General features: G+C 36.0%; 1 long non-coding RNA gene across 1 annotated transcript; it reads right to left on the bottom strand.

Annotated features, from left to right (window-relative positions):
• Positions 1–4,907: 4,907 nt before the first annotated feature.
• Positions 4,908–16,762, bottom strand: LOC122138761. The gene is made up of 3 exons (XR_006155785.1): positions 15,834–16,762; positions 5,051–5,138; positions 4,908–4,949 (listed from the first exon to the last, which is right to left on the bottom strand). It is a non-coding gene; the product is annotated as an uncharacterized LOC122138761 (long non-coding RNA).
• Between the last annotated feature and the right edge of the window lie 1,699 nt (positions 16,763–18,461).

Below are 18,461 nucleotides of genomic sequence, written 5' to 3'. Positions count from 1 at the left end.
CGACATAACAAACGTGCTTGGTGAAAACGCTCTTAATTACTGCTAATTATCCATCTTAGCTAATTAATGGCTACTCCACTGGGTCACTCATTAGAGTCTGTGCATTTTGCATCGACTCAAGGCTTTACTTTACAATAGAGTCGCTTTCTAGGTCTGCGCTGTTCAAGCTTTACTCTACTGGGTGACTTTTTTGCAGGTAGGTTACCTGATAAGGAGGCTGGAGACAGAGACCTTCGGCTGAAACAGGAGCTGTTACGGAGCGAGAAAGCCAATCCACTGCTGGGGGGAAGCGAGCTGAAGGAAGTCAGCGGCACTAGGCGTATCAGATCAAAGGAAATGATATTGGGACTTGCATGAGTTTATATCACCTGACGTGTGGGGTTATTCATATGCCACTGCTGAACTATTTCTTCTTCCCTGCAGGAAAGAAAAGCTGGTGAGGCTGGTCAACCATCGTGGTCTTATTTGGTAAAAGTGGTCGACCACAGAAGTCTTGTTGGTTAAGCTTGTTAAGAAGCCTGGTAAGGTCACCTGTATTGGTGAGTTGAAAAAAAAAATACTGTTAAATGCATTCATTTTCCCCCCAACAGCAGTCATTTTGCTGTTGGCTTTATAATGCTAAAATATCTAATGCAAAATTTTGCTTTATAATGCAAAAAAAATTACAAATAACTCTAGATTATTTAACTCATAGATTTAATATAACATGTGTAATTTTTTGTTTTGTTAGTTTTTTGCTATAACATTTTTTTCTAGTTGCTATATAATGCTAAAATTAAAAATAATGCAAAATGCACCCCCCACCCCATTATTTAGATGCTTTTTTCTATGTGCTATAAAATGCTAAAAGTAAAAAGAAAGCTAAATGCATGAAAAAGAATTTAATAATAATGAATTTTTCATAAATTATATATATATATATATATATATATATTAGTAGTCAACATTTGAAGTCGATCAAAAAAGTTCATCAAAGTTATCCTGAGACAAGAACATTTTGGTTTTAGGGCAACTTTGATGAAAGGTTTTGATCCAGTAAAAAGTATTTTTCAAGGAAATAGGTCTCTTCAGTTTTTGAAATGATTTTGCTGCAAATTAGAAAGAAAGAAAGACATTCCAAATATGACCCAGTCTATATATCTGGTCTAAATCTAGATTTGCTTGTATGTGCAGTAAACTAATTATTATTGGCTGCTGAGAGCATTCAATAAAATAAACCAATAAAAAAACTAAAATCTTTTAAACAACAAACATTTCTGTATTTAGTTACTGCTTCATGTCTAATATAAAACAATCAGGGTTGAGGACCAAAATTAGTTAAGAATCATTGACCACAAGTTACACACTGTCTTTATACACGCACATATACTAGATATGCTACATAATGCAAAAAAAATGCATTTTTAAAATATTTATATATATTTTTTAAATATTTTATTCTTGCTATTTGGCTGCTGAGAGCATGAAACCAATAAAAAAATAAAAAAAACCGATGAATAAATTTCAATATTTTTCAACTGTAAACAGTATTCAGCCACTGCTTGATGTCTGATATATAAAATCAGGGTCTTGAAGCAAAACCAGTTGAGAATCACTGAACACATGTTGGTGACCCTGCTGTGCCTCTCTTTTCAGCACAGTTTATTTCGAAGGACTCTACACGGGGCCACTTGGCATCCTATCAAGCCTAAGAGCTTAAAAGGGATCATATTGTGGCGAGGTGGTGGTCGGATCAGCATTGGATTTCCTCTATTTCTCTTCCAATGAGAGCGCTTGTGTTTGCCGTGTATGCACTCTTGACGTAGCTGGTGTAATTAGACTATTAGCAGCGCTCGTGTTTCAGGGTCACGGCTCCATCGTCTTGTCTGCTTCTGGCTGAGGTCCAGTGAGACTGGAAGCACCTTGATGTATGTGTTGTCCCATCATTTAGCAATCCATTTGACCGCAGACAGTGCTAAATCCACTGGCACCGACGTGGTGTTGACAGCGACGACACTCAACTGTTGCGTTCTGTGATCACAACAACGCGTCTCACCTCTCGCCACTGATGCCACTTTTGTTTCCCCAGCTCAGATCTCTGGGAAACAATTCAAAAAACAATTAAGTTACTGTATGCAGACACTGCTTTATATCAAATATATAAGATCAGGTTTGGTGAAATATGTTTGTTTTTTTAGCACAACATCTAAAACAGTGGTTCTCAACTGCTGACTTTAAGAAAAAGAATGCTAAATGCACTTAAAATAAACCCAAACATAATTAAATACAGACATTTTCAGAAATTGAAATGTATTCATTGGTTTGTTATTGGTTTCTAGTATTGAATGGTTTCATGCTCTCAGCAACCAATAAAAGCATGTTTACTGCATAAAACCATGCAAGTAAACATGTATTTAATGTAGACCGAGTCGTATTTTGAATTGTTTTTTGTGAATTTGCAGCAAAAAATTTAATTGCAAAAACTGAAGAGAATAATTTTCTAAAAGATGTTTCTTTTTTAAATTTACCTTTATTTTCTACTTTTTTATTTATACAAAATATATAATGGCAAAAAAAACTCAACATTAATACACTTAACATTATTACTTTCTTTACTTTAATTAAATACTTGTATATTTTAATTTATAAAATATATATAACATGGTGTGTTTAATTATATTGCTTTATAATGCAATAATGCATTTATTATTATTTATTTTTTTATTTTATTAATCATGATTAATCCCATCCAAAATAAGTTATTGTTTACGTAATGTGTGTGTATTGTGTATATTTATTATGCATATATAAATATACATATATGCATGTATATATTTAAGAAAAATGTTGTTTATATATTAAATATATTTCTATATAATATTAATTATATGAATATAAATATATATATATATATATATATATATATATAAATATATATATATATATATATATATATATATATATATATATATTACATTTTCTAAATATATATTGTGTGTGTATTTGTATATACATAATAAATATACACAGTACACACATTATGTAAACAAAAACTTTTATTTTGGATGCGATTAATCGCGATTAATCGTTTGAAAGTACTAATGTATGTATATGTATACATGTGTATATATATTTAACTATTAAATATAAATATATATTAAATATATACTATTCACTTCGAGAGATATAAATAAATAAAACATTTAAATGTAAAAAAACTGTAAAAAAAAGTATATTGTGTAATGTTAAAAATAATACAATAGTATGTTTATTTAAAAGTTCTTGTTTTTATTTTATTATACATATATATGCTTTTTTTGTATTTTGAATTTATTCTTATTGTCAAATGGTGAGTTTAAGAAAAAAAATTATTAAAAAATTTTTTGGGCTGCAGCAATTTAGCTATATAATGCTAAAATAATGTGTTCTTTATTTTTTTAACAAATTTTTTTTTCTTCGATGTATGTGTTGTCCCATCAATTGGCGAACCGTTTAAGTGCAGACAGCGCTAAATCCACTGGCACCGCCGTGGCGTGTTGACAGCGACGATGCTCAACTGTTGCGTTCTGTGATTCCCAACAACGCGTTTCACCTTTTGTTTCCCGCCTCTCGCTCGACCGCCAGATCTCTGGGAAATAATTCAAGCGCCACAATATACCACGTTCTCGAGATTACCTCGTCTAAAATAGCTGCTTGATACCATTTAGCGCGAGATTCTCAGCGGGACGCTAATGAGCTCCAATCTGGAGTAATCCCAGACGACCAGCCGGTTTTGACAGCCAGCCCTGCGGCTCTGGGGCTCCGGGTGCGCGGCTGTCTCACGCTTCAGAACCGCGCGGCCCCCGCCAGTCTGCGGCACCCAGGAAACGGCGCACAATGGAACCATCAAAAAGCTGCCAAGCCTTATGGGAGCCGAGGGAATCGGGATGATTTCTGTAGTCCCGATGGGAATCGGTTTCTCGTTCCGGCGCTATTCAAATAAACGTGATACGTCATAAACAAACAAAGCTGATAAAACCGGCCGAAGTTCCTTCACAGCTTCTCAGTGATTTAACAGGAGCAATCAAGCGCAGTCAATTAAGCAGAAAGGCAAACAAATTGGGTGAGAGCACATCTTCTGCGATGTCCTGCGGCAACGGGGAGGCGGAGGAAGAGACAGATTTCTCTGTTAAGTAATACCGTCTCGGGGTGTAAAACTCCCCTCAGCGCTGGCTAAATTAATTCGCTCACACTAGCGGGGGACACATCTATTATAGACGAGTAAAATGGGCATTTCGAAACAAATTAATAGGCAATCCGTGCCCACGCATGCAACTCCCAGTAATTCCTCTAAAATGACTTGATTGCATTGAAACGTTCCCAAAAAGCAGGTGAGCTGGTGGCCCTGCCGCCGGTGACAGCCCCACTAATGACCCCTCTCTCGTGGGTGAGTGGGCTGTTGTAAGAAACCGCACACCCGTCGCAGAAAAACAGCTCTAATTGGTCTATTTATAGTGGGACCTGGAGAAGCTCTCCTGAGGATAACGCGGTAAGCTGCAGGAATCCACTGAGGAATAGAGTCTGAGGACTGAAATGACTGCAGCACAAACAAACAAACGCCAGTAATTGTGCTTTATCGGTAATATTATTGAGATAACTTTGATTTATGCGAAATTATGCGGCAGTCTCTCTGGAACAAATCTTATGGAAATCTCAAAATCTTATTGTGCAGTAGGCTACAAATTTTTACCATTGCACAGAATTTGTTCAGCATTTCATCTTTACAAATTTACTTTATTTGTTTCTATTGTACTTAAAGCAATGGTTCAACCAAAAAATGAAAATCAGCTTAAAAATGACACCTTCAGGCCATCCAAGATGTAGATGAGTTTGTTTCTTCATCAGATTTGGAGAGATGTAGCATTACATCACTTTCTCACCAATGGATGCTCTGCAGTGAATGGGTGCCATCAGAATGAGAGTCCAAACAGCTGATAAAAACACCACAATAATCTACATCAATTAACGTTTTCACGAAGTGAAAAGCTGCATGTTTGTAAGAAACAAGTCCATCAAGAGATTTTTAACCCACCTTTGTTCCCAGCAAAAACTTGAGTCCTCTATCCATAATATTGCTTTCTTCAGGGAAAAGGTTGTCTGGTCTGAATCAGGAGAGAAATCTGCACAGATCAAACACAGTTTACAAGACAAAAACCGTTTTACAAATATGTGGATTAAAAGGGTGTTTTTTGGGGGGATGGACTTTTTCACTGGATCATGGACTCATACTTTCATAGTCTAAAGTAAAATTCTGAGAAAAGTACAAATTATGAAATGAAAAGTCAAATGTGAGATGAACTCAGAACTGTGAAGTCAGAATTCTAAGATAAAAGATCGCGAATACCTTTTTATTGCTACTTTTTGCTGCATTTTTATTACTACTTGCTATTTTTGTTGCTCCTTTTGTTACATTGCGACTTCAAATTGGGATGACAGGAAGAGGAATTTATCTTTGTACATTAGGATTATAAAAACCTCAGACTTCAAGGCATTTTTAAAGTTAACTTTGCTACATTTGTCAACTTCCTTACATTTACATTCTAATTGGAATGCTGCATCCTGTTTGCTCCCTCAGTTCAAATTGAAGTACTCAAGCATCATATACACATTTGATATAATGATTGGCGTAAACGGCAGTTGAATCATGCAGTGTGGAGCGTCGTCACTCTCTGATGAAACTTCTGTTCAATAATGCTGGTATTTACAGCAGCGCTGAGACACAGAGCACAGAGAGTGTCAGGTGTCGTTCTGTGTCCAGCGCTCTGGGGCTCAGTGGATCCATTTCATTAGTTGCTCGCCTCAAAGGAGGATAGTACATCACCTGGTCTTTCATTTAGAGTTTAGCCAAAGGCTGTGTGTGTGTGTGTGTGTGTGTGTGTGGATTCCACTGCTGAAATTCTAGCGAATCACCAAAACACTTCTGAATTTGACTCGAACAGGACAACCTGACAAGCTGGTGTGCATCTTCAACTCCACATTAAAATTAACTATGTATTTTCTGAATCTTCCTGGTCCTATTGTGAATCATTTATCAGTGCACATTATTCTAAATATTTTTGTCTTTCCCTTTCAGCTGATGTCAACCACCTGTCATATAAAGACACTTTTCACCATCGTATCAATTCCTTGTGGGGGGAAAACAATCAAACCTTTTCTTTTTCTTTCTTTTGTACGAAACGCATTAAAGTGATTTCATGTGTGGTTTTCCTCCAGGATCTAGTCTGGTCTGGTCTGTTGGTCAGGTTGTCTCTACAGTGCTGGAGGAGTCATGTGGTGTACCATGGTACAGAGGTGGTGTCAGATGGTAAAATTCATGTTTATGACTGATATATTCATAACCTTTACAATCATATTTAAATGGCATTTTAATAAATACCATAGAACAGACATCGCAAATAAACCAGAATTGTAGCTACATTTGTAAGCATCTTTAAAAAAAAATGTGTTTTTTTTAAAATGAGTCTTGATACAAAAAAAAAAAATCAAGCATTTGAGGTTTGCTATATACTGTATATCGTTTTATAAACTGGAATTATGGCCACAATCCTTTGATCATACCTACATAAACATACGTATGCTCAAACATGCATAAAAGTAGACTTAAATTAAGACTTAAAAAATGGAAAATGATCATTTTTATTTCCAAAGTAATTTAACATTCGAATAAGGCATGATGAGGTCTTATGACAACAATGTAGCATTTTGTTTCTTTGAAATTTCATTTCCTGTTTTTAAAATGTAGTGTAAACTGCACTGTAAATAATAAGCTAGAATTAAAATTGTCAGTGATTAACGTTTCGTTTTAAACACAAATCAAAGATATTCATCCTGCTTAATATTAAATATAGAGCTTCAGACCGCTGCAATTAATGCAAACTAATTTATTATATTTAGCCCTGTTTGGTTACATTCAGAAAAGCATGCTACTATACTATATGCTGTAAGAAAAAAGGTACAAAACTATCACTGGGACGGTACCCTTTTGTACTTATATGTACAGTTTAGGGATAAATAATGAATAAAGGTATATTATACCATTTATTTTTAGTATCACTTTGAGCATGTTATAGTTTATTAGTATTTTGAATTAGTTCAAATTTAAGTTTAATACAATTTTAGGTAATGTTTTTATTCATTTTTATTTTAGCTATTTTAGTACTGCAAGTTAAACTAAATGAAAATGAGAAATGCTACCTTGGGAACTAGCTGAAATAATATTTTTTATGTTTTAAGTAAAAAAAACTTTATGGTTTTAGTCATTAAAAATAATAATCCTACATTGTAACTTTTTTATTAGTGAGCTTTTCTGCTATACTATTTGTGCCTTTGCTGCAGTATATACTATGCATACAGTATTCGCCCAACCTAATTAATATTGAATATGGAGCTCCTGACCACTGTCATTAAAGCAAATGTGTCACACTGGCGGTGTGCTGAGTGTTAAGTGTTGTGTAATGGCCCTGATGAGGTCATCGTCCAAGCTCTGAAACCCCGAGCGCGACTGGTGTTCAGTGGCAGTCATAAGACAGCGGTGGCTGGCGTCGAGATGAGGCTCCGCTCTCAGAATAGACAGCGCTCGCTTCGCTGGGTGCTCCAGTTGGCTGCTCCGGAGGGCGGTGATGCAATGCAGCCAGATTAATCACAAACAGCCTCTCTCTTGCTCTCTCTCTCTTGCTCTCACTCCGTATCCTTGACACCGGCCCTCACTTCTTCACGACGAGTCAATCTCTCGTTTTGATTGTGCTCGGGCCGTTAGATAAAATTAACCGGGCGCTGAGCACCAGCCCCCACTCCTCGTCCCTGAAATGATCACCCTCTACTCACGCTCACTCTGTCCTCATGCTAGGCCAAAAATACCCGGTGTACATCATGCTCATAAATACACCCACAACACTGGTGATGCACATGCCTCGGATTTCTTCCATGGGGACGAAAGTTTCTGAAATAAACCTGACCCGTGTGGCACCGATGATCTCAGACGCGACACACCGACTGAGTCTCACAGGAACACTGGAGAAGCTCTGGCGGTGTTTAGAAAAGTTGTTTTGCCTCATTCGTGATAAAAATGTATCAAAATAATGTTCCTCAAGTATTAAAATTCAAATCTAACTGGCTCTGCACCTTTCGTTTCAAGCCAAGTCAAGTTAATCTTATTTTATTTTACTGAAAATCTTTAATGTTCAAGTCACATTTAGCAGAGAAGGCCAAATATATAGTTGCATTTTCATATAAACACTCAAGCTGTTGAGATTTGCTATAAAGTAGGTTATAATGTATGTTTTACGTGAGTAGGCTATACTTTATATATGAAAATAAAATTGGATATAGCTCCTTGTATATCTAAATTTATATAGAGTTGGGTGAAAATATGGGTTTGTTTGTTTGTTTGAGATATAAACAATCAAGCAACTGAGATTTGCAATTGCCTATATCATTTTACACATACAGTATATACTGTATATGCACAAACAAAGTTGGAAATACTTATACATACAACTTTATATATAGAGCTGTGATAATATAGATGCATTTTGCAATTATATAAATTATCAAGCAGTTCGTATTTGCTATATAGTATATATTGCATTGTGTACTATATTCAGTTGGATATACACATACTGTATATCCAACTTTACATATAGATCTGTGCTTTTAATAGTTAACATTTAACAATCAAGCAGTTGAAACTTGCTATATAAAATGAAGATTGTTTTATGTGCGTATACTGTGTGTGAATGAAGTTGGATATACGTTTGGGCACCCCTCTGAGTCTTTTAAAGAAAGGATTGTAGTGATATGCTAGTCATTTTTTAGAGAAAGCAGGATAATGTGATGTTTTTCAGACAAAAATTCTTAGTGTAGCAGTTTTGAGGTGTATGAAATAAAATCAAATGTAAAAAATAGAGTGCGCAAAAGTTTGGCCAACTGTTAATTTCAATTGTGGTGATTCGAATAACTGTAGTCACTTAATGCTGATTGATTGCAACTCAGATATTGATTTGAATGGCTCAATGAACATTAGACTGAAAACACAGGTGCAGCCAATCATGAAAAGGCTATTCAAGGTAGCTAATTGCTAGTTGTGTATCTCTTTGATTCTCTACTGGAAAGTAGCAACATGGGAACCTCAAAAAACTCCCTAAAGACTTAAAAACTAGGATAATTCATCAATATCAATTAAGAGAAGGATACAAAAAGTTATCACAAAGGTTTAAGGTCTCTGTCTCCACAGTCAGAAATATAGTTAGAAAATGGAGGGCCACAGGAACGGTCCTTGTGAAGGAAAGATGTGGTAGGCCGAGAAAATATCTGAAAGGTGAAGAATGGTCACAGACAAACCACAGACCACCTCCAAAGAGCTCCTAGAACATCTTGCTGCTGATGGTGTCGTTCTACATCATTCCACAGTCCAGCATACTTTGTACAAAGCACAGCTCAATGGAAGGGTGATGCGGAAAAAGCCTTTTCTGCATACTGCCAACAAGCAGAGTCGTTTGAGGTATGCAAAGGCTCATCTGGACAAGCCAAAATTATTTTGGAATAATGTGCTGTGGACAGATGAAACTAAGAGAGTTATTTGGTCACAAACAAAAGTGCTTTGCATGGCGGAAAATGAACACAGCATTCCAGGAGAAGAACCTGCTCGCTACTGTAAAATTTGGTGGCGGATCCATCATGCTATTGGGCTGTGTGGCAAGCACAGGTACTGCAAACCTTGTCAAAGTTGAGGGTCGTATGGATTCCACCCGGTGTCAGCAGATTCTTATGAACAATGTTCAAGAATCAGTCAAGAGGTTGAAGTTACATCGGGGTTGGTTTTTTCAGCAGGACAACGATCCAAAGCATTGTTCCGAATCTACCAAGAATTCATGCACAGATACAGTGTTCTAGAATGGGCATCCCAGTCCCCAGACTTGAACATCATCAAAAATCTATGGAATGATTTGAAGCGGGCTGTCCGTGCTCGGAAACCATCAAACCTGACTGAACTGGAGACATTTTGCAAGGAAGAATGGTCCAAAATACCTGCAGCTAGAATTCAGGGACTTATCAGTGGCTATAAGAAGTGTCTACAGGCTGTTATTTCAGCAAAAGAAGGCTCTACTAAATATTGATGTAATTATTCCATTGGGGTGCCCAAATTTTTGCACCTGTCTGTTTTTGTTATGACTCACATTGAATTGTTTCTGTTGAATCAATAAATGTTATTTCAGAACTGAAATGTTACTGTTTCCATAAGGTGTAAATTATATCCAAATGAAGTTGCTGCTTTGAAAGCCCAGCAGATTATAAACTGAAATCGATAATTATCAGGGGTGCCCGAACTTCTGCATAAAACTGTATATTCAACTTTATATATAGAGCTGTGTGACAATATAGTTCACATTTTGTGATGATATAACCACTCAAGCAACTAATTTGCTATATTGTATATATCACTACATGAGTGTACTGTATGCATGTGAAGTTGAATAGGTATACGTATGTCAGTATATAGTTGACATTTTGAAACGATATAAAAAAGTCAAGCAGTTGAGATTTGCATTATATAAATTATTTTACGTAAGTTTTCAGTATGCACATGAGTAATACTTTTATTTTTATACTTCTATATCAAGCTTTACATATAATGCTGGATTTGCATTGATAATCACAATCAAGTAGTTGACATTTGCTATATATATGGTTTTATGTGAGTTAACTCAATACATGTGAATAAAGTTGGATATATAATTAAATACTTATAAATACATGTATATCCAACTGAGCTGTGTGATAAAATTAGGGCTGCAACTAACGATTATTTTGATAATCGATTAATCGGTCGATTATTTTTACGATTAATCGATGAATCGGTTTATGTACTTATATTTTAGTTTTGCCCATTTTTTTTCCCCAAGTAAATTATTAACAAAGGGTCTTTATCATTCAACATAGACTTTTTAGAGATTTTAACCATTTTGCATTGTCATATCCTCATCAAAAACATACCTGGAGTTGTGTTTTATTATGTGTTGGTTATCCTTTGTCGAACTCTTCTGCAATCAAAACACTGACCCATACATACTCTAGCAAATTTCACAAGGAGATTTCAAATAATGTTTTCACCATGGCAGTCCTTAGGGCTCCTAAAGTAGTTTAACATCCCGAACAAAGCTTATTAAGGAATCTTTCAGAACATATTTTCACGAAGAATAAGAATAAAACAGAATAAAATTGCAGTAAATTGCATTTTTATTATTTTTTTTCCTGTAAACACACAGCTTATACCTGGGAAACAGCTTTATAGCTTATGCTGTGAAATTGTAAACAATCCTTCGAACAAAGTGCCAATGGCATGAAACCTGAATGGAACTCACATTTTAAAGTAAAATCCATCAGAAGGTTGTCCAGAAAAAAAATTGGACACACACAAAAAACCTGCTGTGTGAAAAAGAGCAGTGAATACTTAGAAAAAAATTGCATTTCAAATACATTTAAACATTAACCTCTCTCAGTCAGTCATAATTAGGCTGCAAGACTGAATTATGAACTGGTAAACGACAAAGCTTTAAATGTTAATTGTTAAAAAGCAATGTTATCAGCTTTTACGACTAAACATTTGCAAACAACATTGTACTGCAGAATCTGCACAAATAAAAGTCTGCACACTGTGATTTTCATCGGATTTAAATATGTAGTGGTCCTTATAACAGTGCAAAATTCAAAAATGTAATAAAGCGATAAAATGTTAACAAAACCGCGTATGCCTGAAATGACAGGAATTCGACTACCTGTGGGAAATGAGGCAGAACACTATTCACTCATTATTTGAGAAAAACTTTGCATTGCAGTGCAAAAAGGTCAACATCATGTCCAAATGTTCAGGGTTTAACAGTAGGCTTGCTCTCTTTTTAGAGGATATGTTTCCTGCCGCAGAAAACAGCCGCAGTTTACAGGTTACTCTTCTTTTTTGAAGGCTCAAAGTAAAGTGCTCCCACATTTTGGATGACCTCGTTCGATTAGTTTGATCTTCCGCTTTTTTCTTTTTCTTTCTCGAGCTTACTCCACTGCCGCCTGCCTCACCCATCACGCTGAATGCTGCAGAGTGCAGAGACGCTGTGCGGGAAGCACGTGACATAAAACGAGGCCAGCTATTGGCTAGTCGCTACTTCTCCTGCTGTACTGGCTGAGTAAAACCTCCGGTGGCTCATTACTGCCACACTTTGGTCACCGCAGATTTAAAATATGCACGAAATGAGCCGCTTACGGCAAATAAAAATTATTTAGCAACGAATCGATTACTAAATTAGTTGACAACTATTTTAATAATCGATTTTAATCGATTAAATCGATTAGTTGTTTCAGCTCTAGATAAAATAGTTACATTTTACGATGAAGAAAAAAAATCAAGCAGTTAAGATTTGCTATAGAGTATATATTGCTTTGTGGCTATATATAAAGAGTTTATTTGCCCAAAAAAAAAAAAACCCATAACGTTTTTTTTTTTTTTCAAAAATCATGTTTTTTATGTTATGTTTTTAAAGTTATTTTTACTTAATTAAAATAACCCGACTGCAGTTTGATTGCGATTAATTGGAATGCACAATGAAAAAACATGATTTTTGAAAATCTTTAAAAATTTAGTTGTGTTTTTGCAAATTAACTCTTCATATTTAAATATCGATATATATACAGTAGCTGGGCGATAATATAGTTTACATTTTGTGACAATATGGACAATGAGGAAGCCAATATCTGCTTTATAGTATATATTGCTTTGTGAGTTTACTATACCTACGCAAATTTTTTTTATACTTAAATATCTAACTTTATGTATAGAGCTGTGAGAAAAATATAGATTATACAGTATTCTGCAATGGTAAACAATCAAGCTGAGATTTGTTATAGGCCTACTTGAGTTTACTTTATGTGTGTGATATAAAGTTGGATATATTTATATATAGAGCTGTGCAATAATATAGTTACATTTTGTAATATAAACAATCAGGCAGGTGAGACGATCATGTCAGACTCACAGTCTATAGTTCTTGTAACTGGTTTGTATACACATGATGTTTTACAGGTCATATTACTGTAAAACAGCTAAAGCCCTTTTGGTTGGCAGATTTCGGAATGCAGAAAAAAAAAAGATTGAAGTTTTATAGTGTGGTTTATGCATTTATGGGTTATTAAACACAAAGCGTCCAGCATCAGTTTATTCCAAATGCGTGAACAAACTACTACCTCATGTGTTGGTGCATGCCTCGTGAAAACAGTTCCTGACCATTTGTATATTTGTTTATTTTGTTTATTAATGCGAGGCAGTCGTAAAATGTCACCACAGAGCTTTCCAAATGTGTGTGTGTGTGTGTCTGCTCACTCTAAGACTTTCGTGTATATTTCTCCAGCATTAGCTCATGTCTGGATTTTCACTCAGGCGCTGTGGAGGACACACTCCCTATTGATTGATGCATTGGTGGGGGCCTTGGGGCAGAGTTGGAATTAGTTTTATTTTACATCCAAAAACCTCCTGCTTGTTATTTGCATATATTGGAGCAGGCAGACCACTGTTAAATGCCATAACCCAAATTCAGTGCATGAAGAAATTAATACTTTTATTCAGCAAGGACACATTAAATTGATCAAAAGTGATAAAGTCACTTACGCGTTTAGTGTAACAAAAGAGTTCTATTTCAAATAAATGCTGTTTTTTGAACATTCTATTTATCAGTATCACGTTTTCCAACAAAAATATGAAGCAGCACAACTGATTTCAACATTGATAATAATCAGAAATGTTTCTTGAGCAGCAAATCAGCATATTAGAATGATTTCTGAAGATCATGTGACACTGAAGACTGGAGTAATGATGCTGAAAATTCAGCTGCGCATCACAGAAATAAATTACATTTCAAAATAAATTCAAATAGAAAACACTTATACTAAATTGTAATAACATCTCACATTTTTACTGTTTTTATTGTATTTTTCTCAGATGTTGCTCCTAAAATTAATCTAAAATTCATTGTCAGATTTTACAATGTCTAAGCAGCCTTAAAACCAGATGAATTGTGTAAGATATTGTTTTCAGACAGCTAATATTGTTTAAATTGTTTATTTTTCTTACCCCACTGGTAAACATGTTTCTTGTTTTAAGCATAAACCTTCCTAAATTTGTTTGCATTTATGCTTAAAACAAGATGAAACAATTTGCCAGTGAGGTAAGAGAAATAAACGTAACGGTAGTTGATTTGTGCTTTTCCTGCAGGATGGGGTCTTGCAGACGGTGGTCTGGAGTGTGTGGCGTTCAGGTCGTCTCTGACTGAAAGAAGAGTCTGTCTCTCTCTCAGACACACACTGACCAGTGCAGTATGTTTTCACTGCAGTTAGACAATCTGTTTATGTTAGCCGTCTGAGAGAGTAACATGAAGATGATAGGCAGCCCGGAGGTGTGTGTGTGTGTGTGTGTTAGCAGAGTCTAGATGTTGCATTTTGATGGTAGCATGCAAGTCACAAGCATCACATTTTGTGATTCGCATCTTTTATATGCAAAGGTGGATCATCAGAATGAGTGAAGTGAACACTTAACAGATAAAGCACAGCAAACAGTGAGCGTGTGCTGGCAGCAGGGGTCCCATCTCACTGTCCGCTTTGAGAAAACTTGCTGATATATTGCACGGTCATCAGTCAAAGCACAAATCTTGTCCGTCACTGGCGACAGCAAACTCAACGACAGATGCTTTAGCGTTTAACGGGACACTCGATGACAGTGGTTCTTAACTGCTTTGCTTCGGAACTGGTGTCTCAAAAACAGTAATAAAATTCTGAGTTCTGAATGAATATTAATATTGATTTTTTTTAATTATTATATACGTTTTAACATTTAATATTAAAACAATATCCATTTTAATATTATATTAATTTTAGTATTAATGTGACTAAAATGAATATTAAAACACTATCCATTTTCACTTTAATATTATATTAATTTTAACATTAATTTTAGTGTCAATATTAATACAATACCAATTTTAATATAATTTAATTTTTATTTCAGTATTAATAATAGTACTCTATCATTTTAAAAGTACTTTATAACAATTATAACAATTCAATTTTTTAATTTTCTATTAATTACACTAATTTTAAAATGAATTGAATTTTAGTATTATTAATACAATATCAATTTTAAAAATAGTTTAATAATAATAATAATAATTTTAGGTGAACACTTTAAGTGAACTCTCATTAATCTGGTCTGTAGGCCTATTTTCTTTTACTTGTGTAGTTTTGTTCAGGTCCATGTTGGTATGATAGAGTTTGTTTGATGCACAACTTTTTTAATAGGCTTCTTTATTATTATTATTATAAAAATACAAATAATATATAAATATAAAATGCATAATATAAAATATTAAAAATAGAATTCTTATATAATTAAGTTGCATTTTATTATTTGCATTCAGCATCGTTTTTCCCTGCAACCCACCAGTTGAAAACCACAGCACTTTAAAAAGATGTTGACAGTCGCTTTGTTAAGATGAGCGATGATGTTTTACATTAGTGCTGCTATTGCGAGGGACAGACCTATAGATGGACATCCAGTGGAAGGGGAGACTGTGCACAGAGAGGTATTTTTGGAGCCCACCATGTTTGACATTGAGGATATCTGAGACGTTGGGGTACGGGGGTGGGAGGGGGCGGCATTCCTGCCCCCGTCCATATATATTACACCCCCAACGCGCACACACCGACAACGGCAAAACAGATGAGAGAAATGTAATACCCGGCCTGAAGGGCAGTAGTGTGAGGAGTCTTTCATTTGCGCTCACCTGAGTCAACAGCGGCGCTCATTACGTTACCCAAAGTAATTGGCGTAGGCTGATTTCTGAACGCGACAAAAACGAGGAGAAACCCTCCGGATGCAACCCCCGGTAAAACGTGAGCTCCCGCAGCAATCATCCCGTCTTTATTTGTCTATTAAAAACCCTCCCTAATTAGACGAGCTCCTTAAACCCTTGATGGTGTTCATTAAATCTCGCGTTAAAACGTAACGTGGAGATACTCATCAGCGGCTAATGAATTTATGACGGAGAACCTGGCTATTAAAGGGAGTTGAGCTTTAATTTCATTAAATTGGGCCTCGCTAGGTAAAGCAGCAGGCGCCGGGCCCTCAGGATCAGCTAATGGCCGTGTTGCAGTTAAATAGTGACTCGGGTGGCAGCGCCTCATTGGCCATTGTGTGTTTAACGCGCCGTTAAAGTGGCAGTAATTGACAACAGCTGGAAGCCTGCTTGAGGCAGGGTCTGGCGTGGGTTCCTCCATAAGATCGCTGCTCTCTCCCTGTGGACCAATTGCGCACGGAGACGCACAAGTTTATGAGTGTCTGTCTGTCTGTCTCTCCGCGCCTGTGGAGGAACATGTGGCATGCATGTACTGGAGAGAGAGGGGTGCAAATAAATAACCCTTAATTGCTCGCAAACCTTTCGATTCGGTCGTAAACCGGTTTCAAAATCGTGCCAGCGCGATTTCCATGCACGGGAAGTGACACCAGTCGCGGCGGCGCAGCCAGGTGTCGCGATGCGTTCCCTCCGGGGGACCCGCGGAGGGTCGGAGCCTGTCACGCATGCGTGCGGGATCCAAGCCGCGGTGCAGAACGCTCGCGCTGTTCATGAAAGAGTGAAGTACGTTCGCGATGACTGCTTAGCAACCGTTCCCGGCGGCCCGCGTCCCCAGAGAGCCAGGCGTGCTGGTTGAGACACATTCATTAACCAAGAGGGAATCTAAGGACGGATTAAATATTCATGTTGTTTACAGGAACAAAAGCTGCCATTAATGAATAAAGGCAGCGCGGAGCATTGTCTATCTCACTGTACGCAGCCCAATCATGAGGGTTGAGCAAACATATTTACATACCTGCTAAATTCAGCCCAGAATTGCGATGGCAACGTTGTCTTCCTGTGCGCTTCCAAGACGCCACGTTTCAGGTGATTAGAATTAGTTTGAACAACTATAAGGGGAGATATTTCGGTCGTAGCTTGAATTTGCATAATGCATCACACATATTAGCAGTGCAGAGTGCTCTGTAAACAACCTAGTCTTGTTTTCCAGTTAAAATATCTCAAACGTTTTGAATATGAGTGTTTTGTCAGATTTTTACACTTGTTTTTAATAATAAACGTGTTCAAAATCTGCTAGTGCACGAGAATATAGGTCTTAATATCTTGCCAAGATCATGTTTCAAGACTACATTTTAACTGGAAAATTAAAAAACATAAATATCAGTTAAGAATAGGACTTTTATTATCAGTGAAATGATACAGAGTTTATCTTGTTTTAAGGATTTCAAAATATAAAAAACTAAATATAAAAATTTAGAAAAAATAAAAAGGCTAAAACTAAAAAACAAGCACACAAAAAGCTAATTAAGTGTTTTTTTGTTTGTTTGTTTTTTGGCAGAGTACTTCAGGTTAACATATTAAATAACTTAATGATAATCCGAAGGTAAAGGCAGATAAATTGGCTTTTTTTATTTTTCTTGTCATAACCAGTTGTAAGTTTCAATTCAGTGGCATGGTACCTTTAGTACCATGCATCTATTTTCTTCATATTTTTGTCTTGTTTTCCAGTACAAATATCTAAATATTCATAAATCAAGTTTACACTGAGAAGCAAAATGACTTAAGATACTAAGTCTTGTCTTAAAAATTCATAAAAATTGTTGTTGTCAATGGGGTAAGAAAAAATAAACTTGTTTTCCCTTTAAATTAAATTAATTTTTCTTACCCATTTGGCAGACATTCTTCTTGTTTTAAGTATAAACTTGCTTAATTTAGATTTTTCAAAATTGATTTTTCAATCTCAATTGTCTAAAACTCTGCTTTATATAACTATTTAATGAACCTCTAACATATATTAAGCCTCCGATATGTTAGATTAGCTGTGATTGCGTCACATTTTCACTTTTGTTGTTGATAGACCAAATTCTTGTTGCCAGGAAATTTGGAAAGCCACTGTAAAAATACAACCAATTCATGCAGGCTATAGATGTCAAATGTATTCATAGCATTATGGAAAAATATGATAAATTGTGCATGGTAAAATGTAAGGTACATTTAATTGTGAGTTTGTGTAGGTTAAATTCACCATTTTTAACCTTTGAAACTAATTAATGACTCGCTGTCTGTTAGCACCACGTTATAGCAGATTCCTAGTCGTGTACGAAGGAAATGTATCTTTAAATCCGCACAGGGGTCTGGATTTCGCTTGCGAATCGTGGGTGCAAAATGATGCATTGTGGGTGATCGATTTGGAGGAGCTGTGCATGTGATACGCGATGACAAAAAGCTTGTACTTGCTTGTAGCGTGTATACCGCCTGCAAAAGCCCAAACCCACATAAACAGACACACACAGAGGCGGAATACAGAATCTTTACTCCTTTCTTCTCGTATCTTTCCCT

The sequence above is a fragment of the Cyprinus carpio genome, chromosome B10 (assembly GCF_018340385.1).
Source record: "Cyprinus carpio isolate SPL01 chromosome B10, ASM1834038v1, whole genome shotgun sequence".
Classification (NCBI taxonomy): domain Eukaryota; kingdom Metazoa; phylum Chordata; class Actinopteri; order Cypriniformes; family Cyprinidae; genus Cyprinus; species Cyprinus carpio.
This window is presented reverse-complemented; position numbering and strand designations above follow the sequence as displayed.